Here is a 14,513-nt window from a genome sequence, read left to right on the forward strand (position 1 = left end):
ATTGTAGCTGAGATAGGCGCCAGCGCCCCCCGCGACCCCGAAAGGGAATAAGCGGTAGAAAATGGATGGGTATAAATTACAGTAGTAGTATTCAGTAGTAGTAATCTGTCACTAGCCCTGCAATGAGGTGGCGACTTGTCCAGGGTGTACCCCGCCCTCCGCTCGATTGTAGCTGAGAGAGGCACTAGTGCCCCCCCCCCGCGACCCCGAAGGGAATAAGCGGTAGAAAATGGATGGGTATAAATTACAGTAGTAGTAATCTGTCACTAGCCCTGCAATGAGTGGCGACTTGTCCAGGGTGTACCCCGCCCTCCGCTCGATTGTAGCTGAGAGAGGCACTAGCGCCGCCCCCCCCGCGACCCTGAAGGGAATAAGCGGTAGAAAATGGATGGATGGATGGGTATAAATTACAGTAGTAGTTTTCAGTAGTAGTAATCTGTCACTAGCCCTGCAATGAGGTGGCGACTTGTCCAGGGTGTACCCCGCCCTCCGCTCGATTGTAGCTGAGAGAGGCACTAGTGCCCCCCCCCGCGACCCCGAAGGGAATAAGCGGTAGAAAATGGATGGATGGATGGGTATAAATTACAGTAGTAGTTTTCAGTAGTAGTAATCTGTCACTAGCCCTGCAATGAGGTGGCGACTTGTCCAGGGTGTACCCCGCCATCCGCTCGATTGTAGCTGAGAGAGGCACTAGTGCCCCCCCCCCGCAACCCCGAAGGGAATAAGCGGTAGAAAATGGATGGATGGATGGGTATAAATTACAGTAGTAGTAATCTGTCACTAGCCCTGCAATGAGGAGGCGACTTGTCCAGGGTGTACCCCGCCCTCCGCTCGATTGTAGCTGAGAGAGGCACTAGTGCCCCCCCCCCGCGACCCCGAAGGGAATAAGCGGTAGAAAATGGATGGATGGATGGGTATAAATTACAGTAGTAGTTTTCAGTAGTAGTAATCTGTCACTAGCCCTGCAATGAGGTGGCGACTTGTCCGGGGTGTACCCCGCCCTCCGCTCGATTGTAGCTGAGAGAGGCACTAGTGCCCCCCCCCCCCGCGACCCCGAAGGGAATAAGCGGTAGAAAATGGATGGATGGATGGGTATAAATTACAGTAGTAGTTTTCAGTAGTAGTAATCTGTCACTAGCCCTGCAATGAGGTGGCGACTTGTCCAGGGTGTACCCCGCCATCCGCTCGATTGTAGCTGAGAGAGGCACTAGTGCCCCCCCCCCGCAACCCCGAAGGGAATAAGCGGTAGAAAATGGATGGATGGATGGGTATAAATTACAGTAGTAGTTTTCAGTAGTAGTAATCTGTCACTAGCCCTGCAATGAGGAGGCGACTTGTCCAGGGTGTACCCCGCCCTCCGCTCGATTGTAGCTGAGAGAGGCACTAGTGCCCCCCCCCCCCTCCCCCCGCGACCCCGAAGGGAATAAGCGGTAGAAAATGGATGGATGGATGGGTATAAATTACAGTAGTAGTTTTCAGTAGTAGTAATCTGTCACTAGCCCTGCAATGAGGTGGCGACTTGTCCAGGGTGTACCCCGCCCTCTGCTCGATTGTAGCTGAGAGAGGCACTAGCGCCCCCCCGCGACCCCGAAGGGAATAAGCGGTAGAAATGGATGGATGGATAAATTATCATGTTCAATTGGTAATATATGATTATCCATCCATCCATTTCTACCGCTTGTCAACTAATTGTATTTAATTAATTGAATTTAATTTAATTTCAATTCAGGTTCTAAATTAGGTTGTTTTATTTGTTCGTATTATTACTAAATATTTTTTATATTCAATAACTTATCACTTGTTTATGATTGTTAATCGGTTTCAGTCATGGCTGTAATAAATACATTACTGCAAAGAAGAAATTGTTCATCATAAATGGAACATTTTCATTGCTAGAGTGTAAAAAAAACATGTTTACGACCTTCTAAATACGCGTTTCACTATAAAGAGAGCCTCTTAGACAAATACCGTATTCCCTAGAATTGCCGCCAGGGCGCTAATTATTTTAAAACCTCTTCTCACTCCGCCTAAATTTACCACTTACCAAAGGCATGCGGTAAATTTAGGCCTGTGCTTATAAATTTGAGTGTGATGTAAAGCACATTTAATTAAAAAAAACGTTATTATGGTCTTACCTTTACTTATAAATGAAGTCCATGCGCAGCTCCTTCTGATCAAAAGCATCGATAACTTCTTTATAGAAGTCTTCCTTATCTTTCTTCAGTTTTAAAACTACATCTTTTATATTTACGCAGATAACAAATTGATGTCTTTTTTTATGCAAATTAACAAGACGACTTATTACAGTTATTACCAATATGTTTTGGAATGTACTGCAAGTATTAAAGAGGACGTGTTTAAGTGTCCCAGTATTTGTTTCACTCTTTAACTCATGAATTTAGGAGGAGCTGCAGCTGGACTTTATTAGGCTTACTTTGTTGGACTTGTCCCATAAAACAATCACACAATAAAATACTAATGTTGGAGCAGCTAATAAATCACTTTTGCAGCCCATTTGCTGGGTTCCCAGCACTTTATTACACCTGTCATCCTGTTACACCTGCACACTTGTCCCTGGACCTGGGAGGAGAACCTAATGGAGTCACCTGACCTCCAAGCAACCTGTGGTCCCACTTGGTCATGTTGTCCACTTGGTCATGTTGTCCACTTGGTCATGTTGTCCACTTGGTCATGTTGTCCACTTGGTCATGTTGTCCACTTGGTCATCTTGTCCACTTGGTCATGTTGTCCACTTGGCCATGTTGTCCACTTGGCCATGTTGTCGACTTGGCCATGTTCTCCACTTGGTCATGTTGTCCACTTGGCCGTCTTGTTCACTTGGCCATGTTGTCCACTCGGCCATGTTGTCCACTTGGCCATGTTGTCCACTTGTTGGCCGTCTTGTCCACTTGGCCGTCTTGTCCACTTGGTCATGTTGTCCACTTGGTCATGTTGTCCACTTGGTCATGTTGTCCACTTGGCCATGTTGTCCACTTGGCCATGTTCTCCACTTGGTCATGTTGTCCACTTGGCCGTCTTGTCCACTTGGCCATGTTGTCCACTCGGCCATGTTGTCCACTTGGCCATGTTGTCCACTTGTTGGCCGTCTTGTCCACTTGGCCGTCTTGTCCACTTGGTCATGTTGTCCACTTGGTCATGTTGTCCACTTGGTCATGTTGTCCACTTGGCCGTTTGTCCACTGGGCCGTCTTGTCCACTTGGTCATGTTGTCCACTTGGCCATGTTGTCCACTTGGCCATGTTGTCCACTTGGTCATGTTTTCCTCTTGGCCGTCTTGTCCACTTGGCCATGTTGTCCACTTGGCCATGTTGTCCACTTGGCCATGTTGTCCACTTGGCCATGTTGTCCACTTGGCCATGTTGTCCACTTGGCCATGTTGTCCACTTGGCCATGTTGTCCACTTGGTCATGTTGTCCACTTGGCCATGTTGTCCACTTGGCCATGTTGTCCACTTGGCCATGTTGTCCACTTGGCCATGTTGTCCACTTGGCCATGTTGTCCACTTGGTCATGTTGTCCACTTGGCCGTCTTGTCCACTTGGTCATGTTGTCCACTTGGTCATGTTGTCCACTTGGCCGTCTTGTCCACTTGGTCATGTTGTCCACTTGGTCATGTTGTCCACTTGGCCGTCTTGTCCACTTGGCCATGTTGTCCACTTGGTCATGTTGTCCACTTGGCCGTCTTGTCCACTTGGTCATGTTGTCCACTCGGCCATGTTGTCCACTCGGCCGTTTTGTCCACTCGGCCGTCTTGTCCACTTGGCCGTCTTGCCCACTTGGCCATGTTGCCCACTTGGCCATGTTGTCCACTTGGCCGTCTTGTCCACTTGGCCGTCTTGCCCACTTGGCCATGTTGCCCACTTGGCCATGTTGTCCACTTGGCCGTCTTGTCCACTTGGCCATGTTGTCCACTTGGTCATGTTTTCCTCTTGGCCGTCTTGTCCACTTGGCCATGTTGTCCACTTGGCCATGTTGTCCACTTGGCCATGTTGTCCACTTGGTCATGTTGTCCACTTGGCCATGTTGTCCACTTGGCCGTCTTGTCCACTTGGCCATGTTGTCCACTTGGCCATGTTGTCCACTTGGCCATGTTGTCCACTTGGTCATGTTGTCCACTTGGCCGTCTTGTCCACTTGGCCATGTTGTCCACTTGGCCATGTTGTCCACTTGGCCATGTTGTCCACTTGGTCATGTTGTCCACTTGGCCGTCTTGTCCACTTGGTCATGTTGTCCACTTGGTCATGTTGTCCACTTGGCCATGTTGTCCACTTGGTCATGTTGTCCACTTGGCCATGTTGCCCACTTGGCCATGTTGTCCACTTGGCCGTCTTGTCCACTTGGCCATGTTGTCCACTTGGTCATGTTGTCCACTTGGCCGTCTTGTCCACTTGGTCATGTTGTCCACTTGGCCGTCTTGTCCACTTGGTCATGTTGTCCACTTGGTCATGTTGTCCACTTGGCCGTCTTGTCCACTTGGCCGTCTTGTCCACTTGGTCATGTTGTCCACTTGGCCGTCTTGTCCACTTGGCCATGTTGTCCACTTGGTCATGTTGTCCACTTGGCCGTCTTGTCCACTTGGTCATGTTGTCCACTTGGCCGTCTTGTCCACTTGGTCATGTTGTCCACTTGGTCATGTTGTCCACTTGGCCGTCTTGTCCACTTGGCCGTCTTGTCCACTTGGCAATGTTGTCCACTTGGCCGTCTTGTCCACTTGGCCATGTTGTCCACTTGGTCATGTTGTCCACTTGGTCATGTTGTCCACTTGGCCGTCTTGTCCACTTGGCCGTCTTGTCCACTTGGCAATGTTGTCCACTTGGCCGTCTTGTCCACTTGGTCATGTTGTCCACTTGGTCATGTTGTCCACTTGGTCATGTTGTCCACTTGACCGTCTTGTCCACTTGGTCATGTTGTCCACTTGGTCATGTTGTCCACTTGGCCGTCTTGTTCACTTGGCCATGTTGTCCACTTGGTCATGTTGTCCACTTGGCTGTCTTGTCCACTCGGTCATGTTGTCCACTTGGCCGTCTTGTCCACTCGGTCATGTTGTCCACTTGGTCATGTTGTCCACTTGGCCGTCTTGTCCACTTGGTCATGTTGTCCACTTGGCCGTCTTGTCCACTTGGCCGTCTTGCCCACTTGGCCATGTTGCCCACTTGGCCATGTTGTCCACTTGGCCGTCTTGTCCACTTGGTCATGTTGTCCACTTGGCCGTCTTGTCCACTTGGTCATGTTTTCCTCTTGGCCGTCTTGTCCACTTGGCCATGTTGTCCACTTGGCCATGTTGTCCACTTGGCCATGTTGTCCACTTGGTCATGTTGTCCACTTGGCCGTCTTGTCCACTTGGCCATGTTGTCCACTTGGCCATGTTGTCCACTTGGTCATGTTGTCCACTTGGCCGTCTTGTCCACTTGGTCATGTTGTCCACTTGGTCATGTTGTCCACTTGGCCATGTTGTCCACTTGGTCATGTTGTCCACTTGGCCGTCTTGTCCACTTGGTCATGTTGTCCACTCGGCCATGTTGTCCACTCGGCCATTTTGTCCACTCGGCCGTCTTGTCCACTTGGTCATGTTGTCCACTTGGCCGTCTTGTCCACTTGGCCGTCTTGCCCACTTGGCCATGTTGCCCACTTGGCCATGTTGTCCACTTGGCCGTCTTGTCCACTTGGTCATGTTGTCCACTTGGCCGTCTTGTCCACTTGGCCATGTTGTCCACTTGGTCATGTTGTCCACTTGGCCGTCTTGTCCACTTGGTCATGTTGTCCACTTGGCCGTCTTGTCCACTTGGTCATGTTGTCCACTTGGCCGTCTTGTCCACTTGGTCATGTTGTCCACTTGGCCGTCTTGTCCACTTGGCAATGTTGTCCACTTGGCCGTCTTGTCCACTTGGCCATGTTGTCCACTTGGTCATGTTGTCCACTTGGCCATGTTGTCCACTTGGCCGTCTTGTCCACTTGGTCATGTTGTCCACTTGGTCATGTTGTCCACTTGGTCATGTTGTCCACTTGACCGTCTTGTCCACTTGGTCATGTTGTCCACTTGGTCATGTTGTCCACTTGGCCGTCTTGTTCACTTGGCCATGTTGTCCACTTGGTCATGTTGTCCACTTGGCTGTCTTGTCCACTCGGTCATGTTGTCCACTTGGCCGTCTTGTCCACTCGGTCATGTTGTCCACTTGGTCATGTTGTCCACTTGGCCGTCTTGTCCACTTGGTCATGTTGTCCACTTGGCCGTCTGGTCCACTTGGTCATTTTGTCCACTTGGCCGTCTTGTCCACTTGGTCATGTTGTCCACTTGGCCGTCTGGTCCACTTGGTCATGTTGTCCACTTGGCCGTCTTGTCCACTTGGTCATGTTGTCCACTTGGTCATGTTGTCCACTTGGTCATGTTGTCCACTTGGCCGTCTTGTCCACTTGGTCATGTTGTCCACTTGGTCATGTTGTCCACTTGGCCGTCTTGTCCACTTGGTCATGTTGTCCACTTGGTCATGTTGTCCACTTGGCCATGTTGTCCACTTGGTCACGTTTTTCATGCCAGAGGAAGCACCGCAACAATGTTGGAGAACTTGAGAAGGCCCGGATGTCGTCCCACAGCAGTGTGTGAAGAGCACACTGCACAAAATAAGCAAGATGACATCTCAAATCAAGGTTATTACTTATGATGAGCAAATTGATTTGCCAAATTACTTTCGTGCGCTTGGCAAATCATATTTTCTCGTTGTTTTGCCTATTTTTTTTAACATCTCACATTTTAATCAATCTGAAGAAAAACATCTTGCTGAAGAAAACAAGTCAGTGTTGGCGCTGGGAATTTTTCAAAATGGGCTCCCAGGGACAGGCATAAAGCCTTCTGTCCCACAACAGTGTGTGACCAGCAGGAGCTAGAAGGAAGTTGATGTTAAAAGTATTCATTGCATGTCGCTTCCACATGTGGCATCTTGCTACAACTTCTACACGACTGAAGTAATGCTCTCCCACAGCAGTGTGCGACTCGACTCGCAAAATCCAGCAGAAAGTACGTGTTAAAAGTAATCATTGCATTTCGCTTCCAAATGTGGCATCATACTACAACTTCTACATGACTTGTGTAATGATGTCCCACAGCGGTGTGTGACCAGCAGGATGTAGCAGGAAGTTGCTGTTAAGAACACATATGTGTTTCTTTCAAATGTGGCATCATACCACGTCTACATGACTTTTGTAATGATGTCCCACAGCAGTGTATGACCAGCAGGAAGTTGCTGTTAAAAGTGCTAATCGTGTGTTTTCTTTCAAATGTGGCATCATGCTACATCTTCCACTTGACTTGAGTAATGCTGTCCCACAACAGTGTGTGACCAGCAGGAAGTTGCTGTTAAAAGTGCTAATTGTGTGTTTCTTTCAAATGTGGCATCCTGCTACATCTTCCACTTGACTTGTGTAATGCTGTCCCACAGCAGTGTGTGACCAGCAGGAAGTTGCTGTTGAAAGCGCTAATTGTGTGTTTCTTTCAAATGTGGCATCATGCTACAACCTCTACATGACTGAAGTAATGATGTCCCACAGCAGTGTGTGACCAGCAGGCGCTAGCAGGAAGTTGATGTTAAAAGTGCTAATTGTGTGTTTCTTTCAAATGTGGCATCATGCTACATCTTCCACTTGACTTGTGTAATGCTGTCCCACAGCAGTGTGTGACTTGCAAGAGCTAGCAGTAAGTTGGTTTTAAAAGTATTCATTGCTTGTTGCTTCCAACTGTTGCGTCATGCTATAACTTTTACATGACTTATGTAATGCTGTCCCACACAGTGTGTGACCAGCAGGATTGAGCAGGAAGTTGCCGTTCAAAGTGCTAATTATGTGTTTCTTTCAAATGTGGCATCATGCTACATCTTCCACTTGACTTGAGTAATGCTGTCCCACAGCGGTGTGTGACCAGCAGTAGGTAACAGGAAGTTTATGTTAATTACATGTTGCTTCCAAACGGGGCATGGTGGTACAACTTCTACATGACGTTCCACAGCAGTGAAATAGCAGGAAGTTTCTGTTAAAAATGTTAATTGCATCGAGCATTCAACTCTGGCATCATTCTACAACTTCTACTTAACTGGCGCAAGGCCTTCTGTCCCACAACAGTGTGTGATTGGCAGGAGCTAGAAGGAAGTTGATGTTAAAAGTATTCATTGCATGTCGCTTTCAAAAAATGGCATCATGCTACAACTTCTACACGACTGAAGTAATGCTGTCCCACAGCAGTGTGTGACTCGCAACAGCTAGCAGAAAGTTGGTGTTAAAAGCGCTAATTGTGTGTTTCTTTCAAATGTGGTCTCATGCTACATCTTCCACTTGACTTGTGTAATGCTGTCCCACAGCAGTGTGTGACCAGCAGGATCTAGCAGGAAGTTGATGTCAAAAGTGCTAATTGTGTGTTTCTTTCAAATGTGGCATCATGCTACAGCTTCCACTATACTTGTGTAATGCTGTCCCACAGCAGTGTGTGACCAGCAGGATGTAGCAGGAAGTTTATGTTAAAAGTGCTAATTGTGTGTTTCTTTCAAATGTGGCATCATGCTACATCTTCCACTTGACTTGTGTAATGCTGTCCCACAGCAGTGTGTGACTAGCAGGAAGTAAATGTGTGTTTCTTTCAAATGGGGCATCATGCTACATCTTCCACTTGACTTGTGTAATGTTATCCCACAGCAGTGTGTGACTAGCAGGAAGTAGATGTGTGTTTCTTTCAAATGTGGCATCATGCTACATCTTCCACTTCACTTGTGTAATGCTGTCCCACAGCAGTGTGTGACTAGCAGGAAGTAGATGTGTGTTTCTTTCAAATGTGGCATCATGCTACATCTTCCACTTGACTTGTGTAATGCTGTCCCACAGCAGTGTGTGACTTGCAGGAAGTTGATGTGTGTTTCTTTCAAATGTGGCATCATGCTACATCTTCCACTTGACTTGTGTAATGCGGTCCCACAGCAGTGTGTGACTAGCAGGAAGTAGATGTGTGTTTCTTTCAAATGTGGCATCATGCTACATCTTCCACTTGACTTGTGTAATGCTGTCCCACAGCAGTGTGTGGCTAGCAGGAAGCAGATGTGTGTTTCTTTCAAATGTGGCATCATGCTACATCTTCCACTTGACTTGTGTAATGCTGTCCCACAGCAGTGTGTGACTAGCAGGAAGTAGATGTGTGTTTCTTTAAAATGTGGCATCATGCTACATCTTCCACTTGACTTGAGTAATGCTGTCCCACAGCAGTGTGTGACCAGCAGGAAGTAGATGTGTGTTTCTTTCAAATGTGGCATCATGCTACATCTTCCACTTGACTTGTGTAATGCTGTCCCACAGCAGTGTGTGACTAGCAGGAAGCAGATGTGTGTTTCTTTCAAATGTGGCATCATGCTACATCTTCCACTTGACTTGTGTAATGCTGTCCCACAGCAGTGTGTGACTAGCAGGAAGTAGATGTGTGTTTCTTTAAAATGTGGCATCATGCTACATCTTCCACTTGACTTGAGTAATGCTGTCCCACAGCAGTGTGTGACCAGCAGGAAGTAGATGTGTGTTTCTTTCAAATGTGGCATCATGCTACATCTTCCACTTGACTTGTGTAATGCTGTCCCACAGCAGTGTGTGACTAGCAGGAAGTAGATGTGTGTTTCTTTCAAATGTGGCATCATGCTACATCTTCCACTTGCCTTGTGTAATGCTGTCCCACAGCAGTGTGTGACTTGCAGGAAGTTGATGTGTGTTTCTTTCAAATGTGGCATCATGCTACATCTTCCACTTGACTTGTGTAATGCGGTCCCACAGCAGTGTGTGACTAGCAGGAAGTAGATGTGTGTTTCTTTCAAATGTGGCATCATGCTACATCTTCCACTTGACTTGTGTAATGCTGTCCCACAGCAGTGTGTGGCTAGCAGGAAGCAGATGTGTGTTTCTTTCAAATGTGGCATCATGCTACATCTTCCACTTGACTTGTGTAATGCTGTCCCACAGCAGTGTGTGACTAGCAGGAAGTAGATGTGTGTTTCTTTAAAATGTGGCATCATGCTACATCTTCCACTTGACTTGAGTAATGCTGTCCCACAGCAGTGTGTGACCAGCAGGAAGTAGATGTGTGTTTCTTTCAAATGTGGCATCATGCTACATCTTCCACTTGACTTGTGTAATGCTGTCCCACAGCAGTGTGTGACTAGCAGGAAGCAGATGTGTGTTTCTTTCAAATGTGGCATCATGCTACATCTTCCACTTGACTTGTGTAATGCTGTCCCACAGCAGTGTGTGACTAGCAGGAAGTAGATGTGTGTTTCTTTAAAATGTGGCATCATGCTACATCTTCCACTTGACTTGAGTAATGCTGTCCCACAGCAGTGTGTGACCAGCAGGAAGTAGATGTGTGTTTCTTTCAAATGTGGCATCATGCTACATCTTCCACTTGACTTGTGTAATGCTGTCCCACAGCAGTGTGTGACTAGCAGGAAGTAGATGTGTGTTTCTTTCAAATGTGGCATCATGCTACATCTTCCACTTGCCTTGTGTAATGCTGTCCCACAGCAGTGTGTGACTAGCAGGAAGTAGATGTGTGTTTCTTTCAAATGTGGCATCATGCTACATCTTCCACTTGACTTGTGTTATGCTGTCCCACAGCAGTGTGTGACTAGCAGGAAGTAGATGTGTGTTTCTTTCAAATGTGGCATCATGCTACATCTTCCACTTGACTTATGTAGTAATGCTGTCCCACAGCAGTGTGTGACTAGCAGGAAGTAGATGTGTGTTTCTTTCAAATGTGGCATCATGCTACATCTTCCACTTGACTTGTGTAATGCTGTCCCACAGCAGTGTGTGACTAGCAGGAAGTAGATGTGTGTTTCTTTCAAATGTGGCATCATGCTACATCTTCCACTTGACTTGTGTAATGCCGTCCCACAGCAGTGTGTGACTAGCAGGAAGTAGATGTGTGTTTCTTTCAAATGTGGCATCATGCTACATCTTCCACTTGACTTGTGTAATGCTGTCCCACAGCAGCGTGTGACTAGCAGGAAGTAGATGTGTTTCTTTCAAATGTGGCATCATGCTACATCTTCCACTTGACTTGTGTAATGCTGTCCCACAGCAGTGTGTGACCATCAGGTTGTAGTAGGAAGTTGATGTCAAAAGTGATAATTGTGTGTTTCTTTCAAATGTGGCATCATGCTACATCTTCCACTTGACTTGTGTAATGCTGTCTCACAGCAGTGTGTGACTAGCAGGAAGTAGATGTGTGTTTCTTTCAAATGTGGCATCATGCTACATCTTCCACTTGACTTATGTAATGCTGTCCCACAGCAGTGTGTGACTAGCAGGAAGTAGATGTGTGTTTCTTTCAAATGTGGCATCATGCTACATCTTCCACTTGACTTGTGTAGTAATGCTGTCCCACAGCAGTGTGTGACTAGCAGGAAGTAGATGTGTGTTTCTTTCAAATGTGGCATCATGCTACATCTTCCACTTGACTTGTGTAGTAATGCTGTCCCACAGCAGTGTGTGACCAGCAGGAAGTAGATGTGTGTTTCTTTCAAATGTGGCATCATGCTACATCTTCCACTTGACTTGTGTAATGCTGTCCCACAGCAGTGTGTGACTAGCAGGAAGTAGATGTGTGTTTCTTTCAAATGTGGCATCATGCTACATCTTCCACTTGACTTGTGTAATGCTGTCCCACAGCAGTGTGTGACTAGCAGGAAGTAGATGTGTGTTTCTTTCAAATGTGGCATCATGCTACATCTTCCACTTGACGTGTGTAATGCTGTCCCACAGCAGTGTGTGACTAGCAGGAAGTAGATGTGTGTTTCTTTCAAATGTGGCATCATGCTACATCTTCCACTTCACTTGTGTAATGCTGTCCCACAGCAGTGTGTGACTAGCAGGAAGTAGATGTGTGTTTCTTTCAAATGTGGCATCATGCTACATCTTCCACTTGACTTGTGTAATGCTGTCCCACAGCAGTGTGTGATTTGCAGGAAGTGGATGTGTGTTTCTTTCAAATGTGGCATCATGCTACATCTTCCACTTTACTTGTGTAATGCGGTCCCACAGCAGTGTGTGACTAGCAGGAAGTAGATGTGTGTTTCTTTCAAATGTGGCATCATGCTACATCTTCCACTTGACTTGTGTAATGCTGTCCCACAGCAGTGTGTGACTAGCAGGAAGTAGATGTGTGTTTCTTTCAAATGTGGCATCGTGCTACATCTTCCACTTGACTTGTGTAATGCTGTCCCACAGCAGTGTGTGACTAGCAGGAAGCAGATGTGTGTTTCTTTCAAATGTGGCATCATGCTACATCTTCCACTTGACTTGTGTAATGCTGTCCCACAGCAGTGTGTGACTAGCAGGAAGTAGATGTGTGTTTCTTTCAAATGTGGCATCATGCTACATCTTCCACATGACTTGTGTAATGCTGTCCCACAGCAGCGTGTGACTAGCAGGAAGTAGATGTGTGTTTGTTTCAAATGTGGCATCATGCTACATCTTCCACTTGACTTGTGTAATGTTGTCCCACAGCAGTGTGTGACTAGCAGGAAGTAGATGTGTGTTTGTTTCAAATGTGGCATCATGCTACATCTTCCACTTGACTTGTGTAATGCTGTCCCACAGCAGTGTGTGACTAGCAGGAAGTAGATGTGTGTTTCTTTCAAATGTGGCATCATGCTACATCTTCCACTTGCCTTGTGTAATGCTGTCCCACAGCAGTGTGTGACTAGCAGGAAGTAGATGTGTGTTTCTTTCAAATGTGGCATCATGCTACATCTTCCACTTGACTTGTGTAATGCTGTCCCACAGCAGTGTGTGACTAGCAGGAAGTAGATGTGTGTTTCTTTCAAATGTGGCATCATGCTACATCTTCCACTTGACTTGTGTAATGCTGTCCCACAGCAGTGTGTGACTAGCAGGAAGTAGATGTGTGTTTCTTTCAAATGTGGCATCATGCTACATCTTCCACTTGACTTATGTAATGCTGTCCCACAGCAGTGTGTGACTAGCAGGAAGTAGATGTGTGTTTCTTTCAAATGTGGCATCATGCTACATCTTCCACTTGACTTGTGTAATGCTGTCCCACAGCAGTGTGTGACTAGCAGGAAGTAGATGTGTGTTTCTTTCAAATGTGACACGATTTTAAAGAAAAACAAGCTGAAAGTTTGCTTTAGTGATTCATGTTTGTTTAGTCCAGAGTTGAGGACAGTCTTCCCACATCACAAGTAAACATCTGTGCAAGGTTTCACTGAAAGGACCCTCCCACTCACCCTTCCTATTGTGGACGCCCCCACCCACCTTTTCAGGATGTGCCTGCTAGAGTCAACAAGAATCGGGGGGACACTGGGGGAGTCCGTCAGAAGCATTGATCAGCGAGGCCCGAGTCCCGGCTGTTAATCAGTAACCGGCAGCTTTAAAGTCCGGGAGGGCAGCGAGCGGGTCTTCATTCTGCAGCACCAAGGCACGGTAAGAACTAACTCACCACCACACTCGCCTGCTTCTGTCTGATAATGTTCTTCATTGTGGCGTCGTGTGTGTTCGGCTGGAAGACCAAGGCCATGTCCTCTCGTGTTTGCTCATCTCAAAGGCTAAAGTCCTACTTTGGCAAAAAGAACATCTTTGCGGACGTTTATCAGGGGGAGAAAATCAATATGTTCTTTGAAGCGCCGTTAGATCGATGGTTTAGGAACTCCTTTAACCTTCTAAACGTCACTTCTTGAAATGTTTCATCTACTTAAAAAAAAAAAAGGAAAGAATGAATTTAGTCATTTTTATGTATGCATTTATGTGTTTTTAAAAGTTCCGGTACCTTTTTAAGATTGGGTTCCAGAATATAGAAAGTAAATAAATGAATATATTTGAACTTATGTCTTTAACCGAATTTAGAGCTCTACAGTATAAATGGAAAGTTCAATTTATACACACACACATTGATGTGTGTATAAAAATATATATCTATATGTGTCTGTGTGTGTATATATATATATATATATATATATATATATATATTAGTGTGTATATATAATGTATGCACATATGTAATGTGTTTATAGATATATATAAAGTGTGTGTGTATATATATATATATATATATATATATATATATATACTTATTATGTGTATATTTATAAAATGTGAGTGTATTTATATGTATGTATAATATATATGTATACATATGTGTATATACATTATATGTAATGTGTGTGTATATTTACATCTATATGCTGTGTGTATATGTATATACATTTTATGTAATGTGTGTATATATATATATTTATATATACATATATAATATATATATACATTACACAAACATACATGTGTGTGTATATAAATGTAAAATGTAAATGTGTATATTTGTGTATGTATATATTACATATATGTATGTATGTATGTATGTATCTTTATCTACCTATATAAATATATGTTTGTACTGTGTATATAAATGTGTGTGTGTTTGCGTGTATGTATCAAAATATATACATATATGTATATAAATGTC

The 14,513-nt window shown here is 45.5% G+C and overlaps 1 protein-coding gene across 1 annotated transcript in view; it reads left to right on the forward strand.

The window, feature by feature from the left end:
* Positions 1–14,513, forward strand: part of agt (angiotensinogen) — a 94,374-nt gene that overhangs the window by 15,218 nt on the left and 64,643 nt on the right. Inside the window, exon 2 of the mRNA XM_061911681.1 lies at positions 13,318–13,477. The gene's annotated coding sequence lies outside the window, so the exon portion shown is untranslated. The remainder of the gene's footprint in view (positions 1–13,317; positions 13,478–14,513) is intronic.

This window comes from Nerophis ophidion, linkage group LG09, assembly GCF_033978795.1.
Source record: "Nerophis ophidion isolate RoL-2023_Sa linkage group LG09, RoL_Noph_v1.0, whole genome shotgun sequence".
In the NCBI taxonomy this organism is placed as follows: Eukaryota; Metazoa; Chordata; class Actinopteri; order Syngnathiformes; family Syngnathidae; genus Nerophis; species Nerophis ophidion.